General features: G+C 39.2%; 1 long non-coding RNA gene across 1 annotated transcript in view; it reads right to left on the bottom strand.

Moving 5' to 3' along the window:
* Positions 1-527: 527 nt before the first annotated feature.
* LOC149793569 (uncharacterized) overlaps positions 528-14,225 on the bottom strand; it is a 32,983-nt gene continuing 19,285 nt past the window's right edge. The window contains exon 3 of the long non-coding RNA XR_016422575.1: positions 528-739. This is a non-coding gene — a long non-coding RNA (uncharacterized LOC149793569). The remainder of the gene's footprint in view (positions 740-14,225) is intronic.

Consider the following 14,225-nt stretch of genomic DNA (forward strand, 5'->3'; position numbering starts at 1 on the left):
AGTGTCGTCTTTGCCCATCCGTTCCTCAATTCGAGATAAAGGAACTTCAGGTTGCTCTTGGTCTAGGTACAACTTTACGATTATCTTATGCTTGAAGGTCTATTTCTTGGTTGAGCATTGGCAATAAATGAACCTTCAATTCATGTCTATTGTTACGATTGTTCATTTCAATCTTCCCCAGTATCTTGTCTGTCCTAGTATACAGTTAAAAAAATTAATCGTTGGCATACTTATCAAGAGGCATGTACACAAGGAGAGGTGTTTTCTTTTCGAGCCTAATTTTGCAATTTCAGCACGTCGTCTGCTCTCACTGGCATTATACGTTTGCCTATAAATAAGGCCTGCAGCCTATAAATAAGACCTGCATAAATCTCGGTATGAGATCCTGTCCCATCTCGAGTCTGGCATATTATACGGACTGAACATGGGAACATTATTGTTTTAGTAAGTCATGTGTCTCCTTAATTTTGCAACTTTGTTGAAAGTCACCATTTTCAGAGAAAGTCGGGACCAGATATTACCTTTTGTATATGAATCCGCCACGACGCAAATTCTTCCATGAACAAACTGTGCCCTTCGCAAGGTTGTTGGTGTAAGTGGCATAGTGTTGCTGTCGGTAGATATCCTTCATCTCATATGCCTTTTGAACTATCTCCTGCTGATGTATTTCCAGCACTTTGAGCATTTTCTCTTTGTTGCAGAGCTTCCAGACTTACGCATGTAATCAGCACATGACCTTCTAAACAATAAAGATAATAATAATAACAATAATAGTAATAATAATAATAATAATAATAATAATTGTTGATGATGATGATATTTATGTTTTATGGTTGGTGTCTATCGCAAACTCAAAAGTTAGAAGATTGATGAAATGTGAATTTATAATCGAGAATAAGATACGGTGATAGTAACAATATTGTAGTATCTGCAAAGAGGGATTGCTTCTTTTTTGTGAATGTTTACAGTGAGATGTACATGATGACCAGATAGAACGGCATGATAAACAACAGTCCCTCAATGCGAGTGACGCTCTACTTGGCACAAGAGTTCACAGGAATTCAAGAAAAGAACATTTCTTTCTGTTAACTGTTATGTATGAAACTATATCTGATATTCTTTAGGAATCAAATTATTTTCAAATTAGCCACTGTGGTGCACATATTTGATGTCAGCTTGGCACTAATTTCATTTAGGACAAATAGTCATCATTAGAAGTCTTTGGCTAAACATCCCATCTCATAATAATGATCCATTCAGGTGGAATAGTGACAAAAATTTTAAGACAGTGGTTGTGACAGCTATATTGGATTTCAGAATGACAACCGTTTCTTTTACGACCAAGTACTTATCCAAAGTCCATGTTGATATAGCCTTCTATTTGGAAGAAGTAACAAATACCGATATTTTCAAGATGTGACTTAGCATTCAGGAGTATCAATCACAAGATTTTAAAGATTGTTGCAATTGCAGCCATAATGGATCAGCACCATATTGAATTCATTTAAGACAAACCAAAAACCATAACACGTCTTTCAGTAAAAACGTCACGCTCATGCCATCATTTATTCAGGAATTTTCAATTTGGTTGTAGAAAGAATCCTTTTTGTGGAATCCCCCCTTTACTATGGTTTTCTTTTGAGAAATGCAATGCCAGATTATATACAAACGTTTGAGTGGTAGCGAAGCCAATGAATATGGATTGGAGTTATTTCAAACTGTTTTGATTCTAAACGATTAATTCTTTTTTTCCCTTGAAAATACATGTGCTCATGGGAGATTCTTAACCAAAGACAGTTCTTATAAAAAATGTGTTTAGATATCCAAAACCTGAGTGATAATTCTTGTTTCTACAAGGAACTACAGACTTCAATACCACAGGTTACAGCATACGTCATCGTCATACATCTTAGATTCTTCGTCGGGATTCGAGCTTGAAATCAGTAGAACATTTTGTTATTAGGACTACTAAAATTTTATTCTTGGATTAATTTAGATTTGATTTTATAAAACCGTAAGTTCTTATTTTTTATATTTTTACATAATTTTTCTAGAGAAATATGTTGCATTTTTTTCAACGCTGGCTGTTTTCACTCTTTCTTGTGTTACTGTTTATTCGAGCCTAAACACGTGACATGAGAATTTGGGCGTTCGTCCTAAGGAAAATTTTGAATTTTCGATAGAATATTTAAGAAAACTTTGTGTTTTGAAAATTGAATTCCCAGGTTTTTGAAATCTTAGTGAATCGGCAAGCTTATTCTAAGATATCATTAAAAGTGGAAATCTTTCTTTCAAATCCTACCCAGGAACAATTAGATCTTTTCAAAAGAGATGAATTGATTCAATTTGCCAGAAAATACGATCGTTTTGAAGTTAACGAAACAGGAAATAAAAAATATTTTGGTACAGTATTTGGTAGAAAAGAATGTTTTGGATACAAGTGTTTTGGTTTCGATCTGTAAATCTGTATCATACTTTGACATAAACGTGAAGGAATAAGAATTAAAATACAAGATGCAATTGGAGTTTAGGAAGCTGGATCTTCAGAAAGAAAAGAGAGAAAAACAAATGCATTTACAAACGGAAGAAATAGAGAAAGAAAGACAAATGCAATTACAAGAAAACAAATGCAGTTACAATATGCGAAAGAGGAGAGAGAGAGACAGGAAATAGGGAAAGAATAACAGAAGCAAATGCAGTTAGATAAGGTAGAAAGAGAGAAAGAACAAATACAGTTACAGAATGAGCGTATGCATTTACAGTTGGAGAAAGAGAAGCAAGAGAGGACAAATCAATGTAGAATCAAAGAAATGGAACTGTCAAGTGAAAAGCACATTCATATTTCAAATCCAAATTTAAGTTTTGATCTTGCAAAGAATATTCGATTAGTGCCCCTTTCAGAGTAAAAGAAGTAGACAAATATTTTCCTTATTTTGAAAAAGTTGCTGAAATGTTGAAATGGCCAAGGGAGCATTGGGCTCAGTTATTACAATGTGTATATACTGGTAAAGCTAGTGATATCTACAGTTCACTGTCAGTTCAACAAAGTGGTGACTATGATACGGTCAAAGATGCGTCTTAAGGGGTTATCATTTAGTCCCTGAAGCTTATCGGCAAAAATTCAGAAACTACAGAAAAGAAGCAGGACAAATTCATGTAAAATCTGCTAGAGAAAAAGAGCAATTATTTGATAGATGGTGCTTGGCCATGCAAGTCTTAAACAACTTATATTACTTGAGGAGTTCAAAAACTGTGTACATAGTAACATTAAGTCTTATCTTGATGAGCATCAGATTGAAACCTTAGAAAATGCTACTCGTGCTGATGATGAGTATTCTTTAATTCATAAAGTTCCTTTTGTAAATAAGACTTTTACGCAACAGTCTTCTGGTAGAAAAGTATTTCAGCCTAATACAAGCCCTTTAAAACTCAAATTGGCATAACTTCTAAAAATCAAACTTCAAAGAAGCTTGATTCAAGGTCGTTGTTTCTTCCCATGTGTACCTATTACAAGAAAATGGACTCGTTATTTCTGATTGCTACAAATTAAAAGATAGAGATCAGAATCAAGACAGACCTATTCCAAATGCTCTTATTTCTAAGAGGTTAAGGTCACAGTCACGTATTGCAAGCAACACATTTGTTGGGTCAAATAAATCCCATTCTGATTTGATTTTGGAGAATTATGAACCATTCATATCGAAGGGTTCTATATCAATCTTGGGTGATTCGGACAATCATATCCCTATTAAAATTTTAAGGGACACAGGAGCTCCTGGGAGTCTTTTATTGTCAGGTACTTTGCCTTTTTCTGAGCAGTCTTCTTCTAATGAGAGTGTTCTTATTCGGGGAGTAGGGTGGGGTTTTGTTAATGTTCCTCTCCATTGTGGTAATTTGTCAGCAGACTTAGTCTCAGGACCCGTGACAGTCGGAAAAGTCTGTTTTACGCGTTGAGGGCATTCCTTTTTTACTATGCAACGACCTAGCTGGAGACAAGGTTGTGATTAATCGACTTGCAACTGACAAGCCTTGCTTGGATCAGAAAGTCAATCCAATTGAAAAAGAATTCCCTGGTTTATTTCCAACTTACCAGAGCTATGGCAAAGAAAGCTCTTAAGAATGATGTTGATAAGAGAAGTATTCCTTTAGCTGACACATGTATTGGTCAGGTTTTTGATGAGGTCACGTTCACTCCTTGTGTGGATCAATTAGAAGGTACTAATCACAGCAATCCTATTTTAACGACTCTTTCTCTTTATTCTAATCAGGGTGATAAACGACAATCATTGGTTGTCGAACAGGAACAAGATCCCGAGATCTCCTGTTTGTTTCAAAAGGCCATTAATGAAACTGAAGCTACTGAAGTTCCTGTCTGTTATTTCATTAAACATGGAACTTTTATGAGAACATGGAGACCTTCTGAGGTACCTGCTGATAACGATTGGTCTTTATATTATCGAATTGTAGTTCCGAAACCTTACAGACAGGAAATATTTAGTCTTGTCCCTTAAACTCCATTGGCTGGTCATTTAGGGATCAATGAAACTTATTACAAGATCTTAACTCACTTCTAGTGGCCGAAACTCAAAAGTGATGTTGGTAAATACTGTAGATCTCGTCACACCTGTCAAATGGTAGGAAAACCATATCGGAAAATTCACAACGCTCATCCACAACCTATTTGTGCCTTTGACTAACCATTTAGTTGAATTATGGAAGATTGTGTTGGTCCCTTACCTAACACCAAGTCAACAAGGTTTCCAGAGGCAATTCCCTTGAGGAATATAAAATCTAAAATAATAGTACAAGCTTTGATAAGACTTTTACTCAATTTGGCCTTCCCAACTCTGTTCAATCGGGTCAAGGGTCAAATTTTAGGTCTGGGAATTTCCAGCCTATTATGCTTGAATCTGGCATCCAGCAATTCAAGTCAAAAGTGAAATTATAGTTGGAGAGAACTTTTGAGTTTTGTAATAATGGAGTTATGTCTCTCTTGCTTATTCTTCAAAGTTGTCTTCAGTTTAGATATTACGGCCTTTACAAAGTTAAGAAGAAAATGAACGAGTTAAAAAATATTTGTGCTCGTGGGATTGAAATAAATTATAGGAGTACCAGTATGCTGAAAGAGGTAGCCAGATTAAACATGCAATTAATTTAGTTGAACCTGTCCCATTCAGTGAAGGTTTAAGCGAAGGAATATCATCGGATGATGATGATGATTTAGTGACAAATCTTCGGATTTCAGAAATTATAAAAGATCTAGGCCAGAAACGTTCATATTTGCAAGAGCAAGAAAGAAATGAACTTAAACAGTTACTTTTTGAATATGAGTACTTATTTCCTGATGGTTTTTCAAGAACCAAGAAAATGTTCCTTGACGTTTAAATTGTAAATTCTAAACCTGTCAAACAGCACCCGTAAAGGATGAACCCTCTCAAACAGGAAAACTTGAAAAACGAAATTCAATGTTTGCTGGAGAATGATTTTATAGAGCCCAGTAAATGTGACTAAGTTCACCATGCATACTTGTTCCAAAACCAGATAAAACTTTCCGTAAGTGTACTGATTATAGAAAGGTGAAAATTGTAACAACAGATTCATTCCATTACCAAGAATCAATGACTGTGTTGATAAGATCGGGAATGCCAAGTACGTCAACAAATTGGACCTTCTGAATGGATTCTGGCATATTCCACTAACGGAAAGAGCAAAGGAAATGTCGGCATTCGTGACTGCAGATGAACTTAACCAGTATACAGTAATGCCGTTTGGGATGAAAGGGTCGCCAAGTACATTTCAACGTCTCATGAATATGATTACTTCTGGTCTAGACAATTGTGATGCTTGCATCGATGATGTCATCATCTACAACGACACCAGGAAAGAACATTTAGCAACAATTCGAAAATTCTTTGACAGACTCACTGATGCATGTTTGAAAATTTATCTAAAAGTGAGTTCTGCCGTGCTAGTGTAACTTTTCTAGGACACATCGTGGGACATGGACAACCTGTATATACCAAGGTCGAGGCTATCTCTGAAATTCCCGTGGCTGTTAATAAAAAGCAACTGATGCGATTTTTAGGTATGGCTGGATACTATCGAAATTTGTTTTCCAATTTTTCTATAATTGCTGAACCCCTTTATTAAGTAAGAAAAGAATGTTCCTTTGGACTGACAAATGTCAGAAGGCTTTTGACAAGTTGAAAGCCATACTTTAAATTCATTATTTCTTGGAAAGTGTTAGAAGTGAAGTCTAATATTCACGTGGTTCGAAAGATAGATATGACTATTATTAAGTCTTCAGTATATTTTAAATGTATGGACCTTTGAAAGTAGACAATATTTTGAGAGATATTTTTGTCTTAAAACTAAGAAATCAATGTATCTGTCAAATGGAAATTTAGATTGCGAGTGTAGTCACATAGCAAAAAGTTTTCAGTCTAGTGCTGTGTATGAATTAACTGAGGATACATATAAATGTATATATAATTGTTACGGCTTCAAGGAGTACACAACAACCAACGAACTAACTATTGGGCAGAGTCACTTTGTAACCCTATTTATCTCACTCTGTTACAAAGAGGAGATATAGCAATACCACACATTACGCATTATTAAATGTATGACTTTTTCTGATGAGATAAAGATAGCTATTCCTTGCACTGGCGTAATATAAAGTTTTGTTTACAGTTTGGGTAGAATTACCCCGCTTCAATCTAATTCCTCAACTGAAATGATGTTCTCCTCTCAGCTGATCAAACTGAATCAGTGCATTGGGCTGATTAGAATATCTATCATGGCAATAGGAACACGTAGAAGCTTTTTCTTGTGTTCAGATTGGTTCTGGGAGAGGACAGATTCAGCCGTGTCCTGGTTCTCTGTCTGTCTGTCTGTCTGTCTGTCTGTCTGTCTGTCTGTCTCTCTCTCTCTCTCTCTCTTTATATATATATATATATATATATATATATATATATATATATATATATATATGTATATATATATACATAGAGAGAGAGAGAGAGAGAGAGAAAGAGAGATAGAGAGGGGGAAGATATATATCTATATATTATACTATGTGCCCAAATTCCGTGCTCGTGGCTATTTAGAAAACATTTGCTAGACCGAAACCGGACAACCACTATTAAATTTTACACCTTATTTCTATTTTTTTAAAAATATAAATAAGCAAAGTAGATAACAAAATATAATGCAAATTAATATATATGAACCGGTTATACTTAACACATGATATAGCATGATTAAAACAATGTTGGCTCGACTTCACTAGCGAAGATTTAGGAAAGGAATGTCCACGCCTATTTTACGTGCGCTGGTGGCGGACGAGTCCTATAAGTGAAAAATACATCCGTCCACAAAGGCTGCAAGGGAATGTCTGGGTTTTGGTGGATGCTGATGATGGTTCCCGGATTTTGTCTTCGCCATCTTTTTCCACCCAAGCTGTTCAGAAATGGTGTTGGCCCGGTGAACTGTACGTCGCCAGCTTTCACGGTCATCAGCTTGTGATGCCCATTGGCAGTGGTCGATGCCACATGTGGTGAGGATCTCTTCAAGGAGTCTTTATATCTCTTTCGATGTGCCCTCTATCACGCTGGTCAGTGGACAGCTGACCATACAGTGCGAAAATTGGCAGAAGATGATCCTCAATCCTGGAGACGTGTCCATAGCTGTATCTTCATGAGCGTGGCCTCAATGCTGGTGTTCCCTGCCTTTTTTAGGATGTCACTGCTGGTGACGAAGTCACTCCAGTGGATGTTGAGGATGGTGTGGAGGCAGAGCTGATGGAATCGTTCGAGGAGGCGGAGGCGGCGGCGGTGGCTGTAGGTGATCCATGATTTGGAGCCATATAGAAGGGTGGTCAGTACATCTCTGTAGACACTGATCTTTTGTATCTCTCTTGAGAATGGCGTTGTAACACGCTCGGTTATAGAGAGTGCCGAAGGCGCTGTTAGATTTGGCCAGTCCGTTGTCTATTTCTTTGTCGATCAGAGATCACACGCCCAGGTAGGTGAACTGGTGGACTACTTTCAGATCTTTCTGGTCGATGAAGATGCTTGGTGGCGGGAAAACTTCCGTGGTTGCAGGCTGATGAAGTACCTCAGTTTTCATTAGGCTGCCCGTAAGACGAAGGAGCTGGCAAGCTTCTGAAAAGCAGGATGTTATGCTCTGTAAGGTGGCTTCCGTGTGGGTTTGGTGCGTTGATCTCTTTTTGGCAAGCAGGTCTTGGATTTCTTGGTTGTTTTCATCAAACCAGTCTTTGTTTTTCTTAGTGGTGAATCCAAAGATTTCTTTTAGCCTTGATGTGGTTCCACGTCTCTTTCAGAGATAGATCTGGCAGAGAATTAGGTACTTTAAGTCTAGACAGTAGGCTCTCTTGAAAATCTCCCTTGACAACTGAAGAAAACAGGCTTTTCACCTGGAGCTTTTTTCTCAGGGTGCCTCCTTGTTGTCTGGGCCTGGGCATGAACTGGAAATCGAGCTTGCATCGGACAAGATAATGGTTTGTGTGGCACTCTGCACTGGGCATCACTCTAATATGAATGATATATTTTAAGTCCCTCTGGCGTACTATGACGTAATCGGTTAGGTGCCAATGTTTTGAGCTAGGAAGCATCCTAGTTGTTTTCAGGCTGTCTTTCTGCTGAAATATGGTGTCTGTGATGGTGATCTGTAGTTCTGCGCAAAATTCAAGAAGTAGGCGCTCATTATCGTTGCAGCTACCCAAGCCATGCTTTCCAAAAATGAATTTAAAACATGTATTAATTTTTTTTCTACATTCAGTAATTAGAGAAAATGGCAATTGATTGAACATTAGGATTGACATCACTCGGACTTACTCGAGAATATGAGCACAGTCTGGGTGAATCAAGCATGCAACATGTGCATTAATATGCACTGTTTCAATTTCACCGAATATCTTCCTAAATACTGAGCAGTAAATTAAAATTTGAGACTATAATTAACGACACTTCGGGAAGATGGCGAAAAGTTAAGTCGTATTTATACAAACACAAGTTGACGTTTCAAGTAGCAGTCCAGTTCATAAGTTGGCTATCAGCCATATTAAAATTGCGTATCTAATGTTTAAAAGGTTATGAATCTGCTACATGGTGTGCCAATTGTAGTCTAAAGTTGATATAAATTTGCAGGGTAACATTTTCGCTCCTTGAGAATGAGTCACCAAGTACCGTTACTTCTTCCGTCATGCTGGTATTGCATATTCCGGTTTTGATTACATGTCTGACCCACTTAAATCAAAACCTAATTTCACTCAAAGCGCATTAGTTAAAAGTTTCAAACAAATCTTAAAAAGTAGTAAATTGTTTGCTCTTTCTAGACATGTATGTGTAGAGAGAATATTTGGCCAAATAAGAGGATAAAATGCAATCTAAATACTTCGATGTGCCCCTGCTCACCTTAAAATGTGAGTAGTGAATAGGGATACCTTAGCCTCAATGGGAATTAACATTACAGGACCCCTTGGGATCGTTTAGCCTCAATGGAAATTTAACATGGGGAAAAATCGTGGGATCGTTTAGCCTCAAAGGAAATTTAACATGGAGAAAACTCATGGGACACTATAGCCTCAAGGGGAAATTAACATGGGTGGGACTGTATAGCCTCAAGGGGAAATTAACATGGGTGGGACTATACAGCCTCAAGGGGAAGTGAATATGGGAAATGGAATAGGGTCGGGACCCTATTTTAATAGGGTCCCGACCTGATAGGTCTATGGAAAGGGAACAGGGGAGAGGGATATAAAACACACACACACACACACACACACATACATATATAAAATAAAAATTTGGGCTAGGCAATTGAAAGTCAATCTCTTTTCGAGAATTGGAGTGGCCCTGAAAAGGGCCTTTGGGTTTATGTTAATATTAACATAGAGGGCATATGTCACATCTTCTTCTTCTTCTTCTTAAACTCCTTATGACTGCAGGTCCATACACAAGTCCCCTCTTGAGGCATCCTTGTCTTTCTATAAAAACTCTTCTCATCCATCGACTAGTATCTGTCCTATGGACAACAGTCCATTTGGATCGGACATACATGGGCATGTCCGTCCGGAACATCATCGATGAAATGAGAGTGGAAGACTCTACGGTAGTCCACATGTTGTGGGTTGCCGAGAACAGGTGAATCAATGCAGTGAACTGCACTTATTTATAGGGACAGAAAGGATTGAAACGGATTGAGTTCGTTGACCAATCCAAACACGCGTTACAAAATTCAGTCAGCCCACGTCCAATCGGAAGAGAGCAGTCTGTGACGTCACGTGGTCCATATAGATTCGCTAGCGCCTGTGCGTAGTCAATTTATGCGACAGCTTTTCAACATGACGGAAACTCAGAAAACGATCCATTGGGGTGCACAAGCAGTGCAGACCGCCCAAGGGAATCCGGACTTACTTTCAGAAGAGGTGAATTGGGATTTTGTGGATTTTCTTACCTCGCAAGAATCTGTTCCGTAACCTTCGTCACCTTCATTACCGCACGTGGAGAATTTTAGACAGAGACAGAAAGAAGAATTGGAGAAATTTATACAACAGCAAAAGGAAGCGGAACAAGCTTTTCTCCTACAGCAACAGCAGCAAGACGAAGAGGTAAGAAAAAAACAAGAAGAAGAAGAAGCAGCAGCAAAGAAACAAGGGTGTGAAAATCAAACGGTCACGGTACCGTTAGACATTTTAGCGGAGTTAAGAAGTCTGAAACAAATGTATCAGACTTCTTTATTACGACCGAAGAGAATACGACCTTCCCCAGCTAAACACGCCAACCCTGTGACTAAGCCTACCGTACCACCCTTAGTGATTTCAACCAAATCATCACCATCAGAAGTAGGCCTCGGCCGTGGCAAAGGCTTAAGTCAGTTAAAGTTGATTGCTTAAACTCATCCCTACACCAAAAAAGGCTCTTTTCAGGGCCACCCACGTCTCTCGAAAAGAGATAAACTTTCAATTGCCAATAACTCAAAAAAAAAAAAACAACAACAAAAAAAACAAAAACAAAAAAAAAAACAACCCATTTTACCCCTATAGTACCTGTCTATGACTGTGAGTGTACGTTCTTATTTTAAAATCAAAACCCAAAGACACTTACCTTATATAATTAATTTATTCTTTTATCAATATTTACAATCCAATTCACAATTCACAACATAACACTTTAAAAAGTTCACTGACTTCTTCTGTCTCATTATTTACTCTCTCTGTTTTTTAAATTTCTTCACAGTCACAGTCTTTTTCTCTACTTCCTCCTCACTTTCTTCCCTTCTTCTTTTCTTCTCCTGTTTCTTTTTCTTCACCTGTCTGCTTTCTTCCTCTTCTTCTTCCTTTTCTTCTTTCTCTGAATAATCCTTCTCTTCTTCTGACTCCTCTTGTTTCATTTTTGGGCAATCTGGAGACCAATGTCCTTTTTCTTGACAATAATAACAGGTATCTTGACTTTTGTCTTTTCTAACCCCTTTTTTTCTTTTTTGACGGTCTGGACACTCTGAAGACTAATGCCCTTTCTTCTGACAGATATAGCAAGTATCTTCACTTTTATCTCGAAAGGAAGGAGACTATTCCGTCGACTGGTCTGAAGAAAATTTTCTAATGATCCCTCGCAAAGCTCTGATGAAACGTTCGATTTGTATAGTCTCTTCCATCGTTGTGCTCGGTTAGAGAGTGAAATGAATAGTGAAAGGACAAGACACATACCCTTTTATATACGCTGGTCTACCATGACTATAAAGTAGCCCATGGTGTTTAAACTTTAGTCATTTGACTTTTTGCTTTCAAGATGAAACGATCCAATTCATTTGAGAAGAAAGAAGAAGAAAGTAAGAGGCAGAAACGTGATCTATCGCCTCGTACCAGGGCTGAAGTCTTGGCACAAATTCATGCCAGTGATTTTGAAGAGGACATGAGTGAACCAGAATCCAAACCCTCTAAACAAAGTTCACCACCCTTAGTTAACCCTGAAAAAATACTATTCCATTCGAGAGACGGAAAAGCGCTCCTCTAGAAAATTTAGAACCACGGCTTACAAATACACGGTGAACTTTAAAGATTTCAAGTCCGAAGTACCGTTAGAGAAAGCAGAAGGGTTCATCACCGGGGTGTGGGATTCTTTGCTCACCACACTCAAGCGACAATGTCAACCCAAAAGAAGACGATCGCTTGAGACTTTCCATACAACACGACGGTTTGAAATCCCCTGTTTGGATCGAGTTTAGCGCCCCTGCAGAATTGACTGCTTCCAAAGTCATGGACAAGATTCAACACGTACAACAATCCAATGACCAGTTTGACATGACCGATGTAAAAGCCACACTGGACATGACCCACGTCTCTCCTCCTCAAGGGACTGGACGCAAAAAGATGTTATTGGTGGACGACCTTCGCAGCACCAAAAAGAGTCTCGTCCGAATTAACAACCCTCAAGACCAGATGTGTTTAGCCCGAGCCATCGTGGTGGGACGAACTTATATCAACAAGAACGACACGGTAGAATGGAAAAGAGCCTGGAAAACTATTCGACAATCGGACCGAGCCAAACAACGAAACGAAGCAGAACTCTTGTTACAACAAGCCGGCCTGTCCAAAGACACACCCTGCGGTATTCCTGAGATGCAAAAATTGCAAGATGTCCTAGCTCCACGCTACACCTTGAAAGTGCACCCTCAAGAAGTGCGCGGACCTCTGTTGTTTCGAGGCCAAGTCTTTAAGGCTGGAAAATACATTCACCTTTATCATCACGATGACCATTTCGATACCATTACCAGTATCACCGCATTCCTGGGATACGGTTATTACTGTGAGAAATGTGACTATGGCTATAACAACCGAGAGCAGCACAAATATTGCGGATCGAAATGTTCAGGATGTTTGGCCTCTCCACCCTGTCTGAACGAAAGGCAAGAACCAGTGCATTGTCCTGCTTGTCTGCGCACGTTTGTCAGCCCTGCCTGTTACCAACAACATCTGAAGACGCAAGGTTCACAGCAGAAATGTGCTTGTCAACTGCTGAGATTGTGCCCTACCTGTGGACAAGGCATATGTACCAATACTGTCAAGGCACACGTATGTCGAGGAAAGAAAAAAATGTCACATTTGTCATCACATCGTGGACTTGGAACACCAATGCTACGTGCAAAAATACCATCCCCAACCAGAGAAAGAGGATGGTCACAAGAAGAAGAAAGGCAATTTCATCTTTCTCGATTTCGAATGCATGCAAGAGACCGGCATTCACATTCCTAATTTCTGCGTGGCTCATCGAGCTTGCGAAAAGTGCATTCAAGAACCTATCTTCAGTCATTGCCCTCACTGCAGCAATAATCCTGGAGGGCGTGAAAAAATCTTTCGGGGACCGAACACGCTAGCCGATTTCGCCCAATGGGTCTTAGACCCCATCGACAAGACGTGGAGCCAAGAGGACATCGGACGTTACGGAGATTGTCATCGTCATGCTACGGTGATGGCTCACAATTTCTCCGGATACGATGGACAGTTTCTTTTGAGATACTATACGGAACATGGCACCGAACGTCCTAAAGTCACTTTGAACGGAGCAGAAATCATTTTCATGCAAGTGGGACAAGTGCAGTTTAAAGATTCGATGAGTTACTTGGCCGTGCCTTTGAGTCGAATGCCTAAAACGTTTGGAATGACAGAAATGGCTAAAGGGTACTTTCCACACTTGTTCAATACAGAAGCCAATCAACATGCCGTTCTACCCCATTTACCTGAGGCTCACTGTTACGACCCCGACAACATGCGTACCGAACAACGACAAGCTTTCTACGTTTGGTACCAGGTCCATGCCTCCGACCCTTTCGACTTTCATAAAGAAATGCTAAAGTATTGTCGTTCCGACGTGGACATTTTACGGCGTTGCTGTGGAAAATTTCGAGAACTGTTCATGGAACACGGAGGGGTCGATCCTTTGAAGGAAGATTGTACCATTGCCAAAGCGTGTTCCTTAGTGTACCGGCAACGATTCATGCCTGAAAACACCGTGCCTGTCATCAGTCCTCAAACGACCAACTATGTCAAACGTCAATACTCGGTCAAAGCCCTACGCTGCTTACATTACTTGTGCGACAAGGAAGACAAATGGATTCAGTATGCCCGCAACGGAGGAGGCGAAAAGACCATCGGAACGCATTCGGTCGATGGCTGAGACTTGGAAAACCCCAAGATCGTGTAC

This window comes from Sinohyriopsis cumingii, chromosome 8 (assembly GCF_028554795.1).
Source record: "Sinohyriopsis cumingii isolate HCF-2022 chromosome 8, ASM2855479v2, whole genome shotgun sequence".
NCBI lineage: Eukaryota > Metazoa > Mollusca > Bivalvia > Unionida > Unionidae > Sinohyriopsis > Sinohyriopsis cumingii.